This window comes from Kogia breviceps, chromosome 4, assembly GCF_026419965.1.
Source record: "Kogia breviceps isolate mKogBre1 chromosome 4, mKogBre1 haplotype 1, whole genome shotgun sequence".
NCBI lineage: Eukaryota > Metazoa > Chordata > Mammalia > Artiodactyla > Physeteridae > Kogia > Kogia breviceps.
Window position 1 is genome coordinate 90,471,828 of NC_081313.1, and position 6,476 is coordinate 90,478,303.

Sequence of the window (6,476 nt, forward strand, 5' to 3'; positions counted from 1 at the left end):
GACATTATGGTACTGGCACAAAAACAGAAATATAGATCAATGGAACAGGATAGAAAGCCCAGAGATAAACCCACACACATATGGTCACCTTATCTTTGATAAAGGAGGGAAGGATATACAGTGGAGAAAAGACAGCCTCTTCAATAAGTGGTGCTGGGAAAACTGGACAGCTACCTGTAAAAGTATAAAATTAGAACACTCCCTAACACCACACACAAAAATGAACTCAAAATGGGTTAAAGACCTAAATGTAAGGCCAGACACTATCAAACTCTTAGAGGAAAACATAGGCAGAACACTCTATGACATAAATCACAGCAAGATCCTTTTTGACCCATCTCCTAGAGAAATGGAAATAAAAACAAATGGGATCTAATGAAACTTAAAAGCTTTTGCACAGCAAAGGATACCATAAACAAGTCCAAAAGACAACCCTCAGAATGGGAGAAAACATTTGCAAATGAAGCAACTGACAAAGGATTAATATCCAAAATTTATAAGCAACTCATGCAGCTCAATAACAAAAAAACAAACAACCCAATCCAAAAATGGGCAGAAGAACTAAATAGACATTTCTCCAAAGAAGATCTACAGATTGCCAACAAACACATGAAAGAATGCTCAACATCATTAATCATTAGAGAAATGCAAATCAAAACTACAATGAGATATCATCTCACACCGGCCAAAATGGCCATCATCAAAAACTCTAGAAACGATAAATGCTGGAGAGGGTGTGGAGAAAAGGGAACCCTCTTGCACTGTTGGTGGGAATGTAAATTGATACAGCCACTATGGAGAACAATATGGAGGTTCCTTAAAAAACTAAAAATAGAACTACCATACAACCCCGCAATCCCACTACTGGCCATATACCCTGAGAAAACCATAATTCAAAAGGAGTCATGTACCAAAATGTTTATTGCAGCTCTATTTACGATAGCCAGGACATGGAAGCAACCTAAGTGTCCATCAACAGATGAATGGATAAAGAAGATGTGGCACATATATACAATGGAATATTACTCAGCCATAAAAAGAAATGAAACTGAGTTATTTGTAATGAGGTGGAAAGACCTGGAGTCTGTCATACAGAGTGAAGTAAGTCAGAAGGAGAAAAACAAATACCATATGCTAACACATATATAAGGAATCTAAGAAAAAAATGTCATGAAGAGATTAGTGGTAGGACAGGAATAAAACACAGACCTACTAGAGCATGGACTTGAGGATATGGGGAGGGGGAATGGTGGGTTGTGATGAAGTGAGAGAGTGGCAGAGACATATATACACTACCAAATGTAAATTAGATAGCTAGTGGGAAGCTGCTACATAGCACAGGGAGATCAGCTCGGTGCTTTGTGACCACCTAGAGGGGTGGGATAGGGAGGGTGGGAGGGAGGGTGACGCAAGAGGGAAGAGATATGGAAACATATGTATATGTATAACTGATTCACTTTGTTGTAAAGGAGAAACTAACACACTATTGTAAAACAGTTATACTCAAATAAAGATGTTAAATATATATATATATGAATACATATCATTCATTTATTAGTTCATTCAGCAAACACTTAGTGAGTGCCTACTATTCACCAAGTATTGTGCTGATATCTAGGGATTCAACAGTTTACTGTAGACAAGTGTCAGCCTTCATGGAGTTTTAAGAATTACTAAGAATGTGGAAAGTAAGTAAAATGTTGCAGTAAGTGTGGAATCTATAGAAACAAAAGTTAAATCCATAAAAACAAATATGATGTTCATTGCAAAACTAGTTTTAGTATCAAAAAAACAAACCATGGTAATAAATTCAACAAATTAAATGACCATCAATAAGGAAAGAGTTAAATAAATTTTGATATATCCAAGCTGTGACATACTCTGCATCCAGTAAAAACAATGGAATTAATATATGTCCTGACTAGAAAAGATGTTCTTGGCATGTACATATGTTAAGCAATTACAAGTTGAGATCAAATATAATCATATAATAATGGTTGTATTATCTCTGTCAAGCTATGTATCATGAAAAATCTAGGAGTATTAAAAAGAAAAATATATAGATCATTGGGAATCATTCATGATATGACTGAACTGAGTAGAAGCAGTTCAATAACTGGTCTGGTGACTAGAAAAGTATAACTGGAGAAGACAGCTACCTTATGACATTATTCCTCCAGGACTGATGATGTCAATAAGATTAACAAAGATTCCTATGTATTCACACTCTCAAATCTTTGAGGTGAGCAAGAACCCCTGTTATTGTATTCTAACTGAGATAAAATTTACATATAATGAAATGCACAAATCATAATTATACAGTTCAATGAGTTTTAACAAATATATGCACCCAAGGAACCAACATCCCAGTCATGGTATAGAACATTTCCTGCACTCTGGACATTTCCTTCATTCCCTCTTCTAGTCAAGTTCCCCAACTTACTGCAATAGCAACCAATGTATTCTTCCACCAGAGGTTTTACTTGTTCACAAGCATTATATAAATTGAACCATTCAGTTTGTCCTCTTTTGTGTCTGCTTGTTTCCCTCAACATAACATTTTTGTCATTCTTCCATGTTGTGTGTATGAGTAGTTCAATCTTTTTATTGCTGAAGAATATTCCATTACAACAAGTATTCTACAATTAGTTTATTAATTCTCCATATCCTTACCAAATTTGGTTTGGTCAAGGTTTTTGTTTTTTTGTTTTTGTTTTTGTTTTAATAAAAGCCATTCTAGTGAGATGCAGTGGCATCTCATTGTGGTTCTAATTTTCATAACCCTGATGACTACAGAGAACCTTTTCAAGTATTTATTGGTTTTTCAAATATCACATTTTATGGAGTGTCTTCTAAGACTTCTGTTCATTTTTAAACTGAGCTGCTGTCTTGTTACTTTTATGTTGTAAGATATGTTTATATAGTTTGGATATAAGACCTTCATCAAATATATGTACTATGAATGCTTTCTGCCAGGATTTTTCATTGGCTTAGGAGTATCTTTTCATGAGGAATATTTTCTTAATTGAAGAAGTCCAATTGTATCTACTTATCTTTACTGCTTTTTGACCACTGCAAAGTTGTGAAAACATTCTCTTATTTTTCCTAGAAGTTCCACACTTCTGGTTTTTACATTTAGGTCTATGACGTTTCCAAAATAAAATTTTATATATGGTATGAGGTAGAGGTCAAGATGAATTTTTAAAATAATTTTAATGAATTTATCCAGTTTCTCCAGCATAATGTGCTGAAAGGATTTCCTTACTGCATTGAATTGCATTGGCATTTCTGTCAAAAGTCAACTAACTCTATATATCTGGATTTTGAACTCTGTTCCATTGATCTCATTTCCTATTCTTATGCCAAAATCACACTATCTTGATTACTGAAACTTCACAGTAACTCTTTGTTACTGTGAGTTATTGTTATTGTGAGTCCTCAAAATTTCTTAGTCTTTTGCAAGATCGATTTGACTAGTCTAGTTCTTATGCATTTCCATATACATTTTAAACACAGCTTGTCAACTTCCACAAAAAACCTGATTGATGAGATTTCAATTGGGATTGTGTTCAGTTGATTGCTGAATTTTGAAGAATTGACACCTTAATAAATTTGAGTCTTCCTTTCTATGGACATGGTATATCTTTCCATTTATTTAGGACCACTTTCATTTATCACCATAATGTTTTGTAATTTTCAGTGTAATAGAGTTGAATTTTGTTGTCATTGTTCTTAAATTCATTCCTAAGTATTTTAGGTTTTCAGACAGTACAAGACTGTGATCCTTGAAAGGAGAATCACACAAGCCTAGCTTGATATTTGCTCCAGTTTTCTGTCTAAGGATACTTTTCAGACCAGAGTTTAGAGAGATAGAAGCTTCTCTAAATGGTACTTTGAAATGGTACTTTAAACGTTTTATTTTTTGCTTTATTTCCTCCATTACTGCTCTACATGAAATGTTTCTTTTTTCTCTGGCTTCTTCTAAGATTTTCTCTTTACCTATGATTTTCAGTAGTTTGTCTATGATGACCATAGGTGTGATTTTCTATGTATGTATACTTGCTGGGATTTGCTGAGTTTCTTGGATTTTTAAATTGGTATTTGTCAACATATTTGAGAACTTTGGGGCCATTATTTATCCAGTATTTTTGGCCTTATTCTCTACATCTTCTTTTTATGAAATTAAAATTACACATCTATAAATTGTTTGATATTGTCCTGCAGGTCACCAGAGCTCTAGTGACCTGTACTTTTTTCACTTTGCTCTTTAGATAATTTCTACTGACCTATCTTAAGGTTCACTGATTCTTCTATAGCACATAATCTTCTTTTAAGTCCATCCAGTGAACTTTTCATTTTAGATATTACATTTTTTTATTTCTAGAATTTTTATTTAGTTCTTTTTTATTGTTTGAATTTCTCTATTAGTATTCCATATTTAATGCATTTTGTCTATATTTTCCTTTAAATTCTTGAAGACATTAATATACTTGTTTGAAATTTCTGTATGCTAATTCTAATGTTATTTTACTAGTATTTTGCATGTATAGTAATTTTATATTTTATTACAGATACTGTGAGGTAGGTAGGGAATCTAGATTGATTTCTTCCATCAAGATCTGGAAAGTGGTAAAATTACTGGCTGGTCATCCTGCTTCTATCAAGCTTGGCTTTGGGTATGCAGCCCTTTGTCTTATAGCACAACTATTTGGGAGTCATGTCATGGACTGAATTGTGCCCTCCCCAAAATTTATATGTTGAAGCCCAACCTCTAATGTGTCTATATTTGGGGATAGGGACTTTAAGGATGTAAATAAGGTTAAATGAGGTCATAAAGGTGAGGCCCTAATCTAATAGGACTAGTGTCCTTATAAGAAGTGGAAGAGACACTAGGGTTGTGTGCATATAGAGGAGTGGTTTTGTGAAGACACAACAAGAAGTCAGCCATCTCTAAGTTGGAAAGAGTGGTTTCACCAGAAACCAATCCTTCAGGCACACTGAGCTTGGACTTCCAGGCTCCAGAACTGTGAGAAAGCAAATTTGTGTTGGTTAAGCCATCCAGCTGTGGTATTTTGTTATGGTAGCCCAAGCAGATTAATATAGGTCTTACCTGAATGCTCAATAAACTCAGTAAGTTCTCTCTGCCCTGATTGATTCAAATATTCAACGTTTACCAGCATTGTATGACTACTTGCATTTACTTTCATCTCTCTGCCCATCATCAGCCACTTTCTGCTAGATTCTATGGAGTCTTCTGTGCATACATAGCTCAGCTCATGGCAAAAGGCCAGAAAGCAAAAATTCAAAGACTTTTGGGATTTGTTTCTTGAGAGTTCCCTTTTTGGAGATACCACTCTATTTCAGCTGGACTGAATTCCAACCTTCACCACGTCTGCTCAGTGGCACCATCACCTTCCAGTTTAGCTTCTACCTCCCTGAACTCTGGTCTGGAAAGTACCCTTAAGTAGAAAGCTGAAGGAATGTGGGGCTTACCTTTTTTGTTATACTTTTCTTAAGGATCACAGTCCTGCATGGTCTAAAAAGAGTTGCCATATATATTTTGCCCAGTTTTAGAGTTGTTTATGATGAAAGGGTTAAGTATAGTACCAGCTATTCCAACACATCTAGAAACAGTGACTTCATAGGAATTTACCATTTAAAGGTCATATTATATAAAACATAAGAGATGGAATAAATGTTCTTACTATACCCGGCAGCTCATCATCACAACTGGGAGGTTGAGCAATACGTCCGAATTACTTGGCGGTTCTCATAAGTGCACACACAAAAAACACCCAAACTTTACAAACATTAATTTACACAGTACTACACATAGAAAAAACATTGTGTAATATAATACCACACAAAATGTTTTCAATTTTAAGCAGCTATCACAGTCCTTATATTGTAAAAAATAACAAAGTAACAGTCACAGCTAGATTTAATCTTCAACCATAATTCAGCTATAATAATCCAGCATTATTAAGATTTTGTTTGAGAATTTAAATCATTTTTTTCTTAGTTCATGTGGATACTAGCAAATATTTAATTTATGAAGGAGAGAGGCACTGTGAAGGTGGTGTAAATCTTGGTGTCAACAGATATGAGTTCAAATCCTACCTCTTTCTTCCTTAACTTTGTGACCTTGGGAAAGTTACTTGAACTTACTGAGTCATACTTTCTGCATTTCTGAAATGGGCTAATAAATCTAAAAGGACTGTTTTAAGGCCAAGTAAGTATCACTGGTAAAGAAGTTGACAGGTACTCAATAAATAAGCCTTAAATCTTATAAAGAAAACAAAGAACTGTAATCTTTGAGTATTTTTTAAAATTTTTAAAGTTAAAAAATAAAGCTAACTACTATCTGTTCATAGGGAGCCCAAAGAAACATTTAGTTAACTAAGAAAAGTGAAAGTAATGATTCACATCAAAGAAGTGATTCATACTTTCCTCTCAAAAATGAAGTTTAACAATGG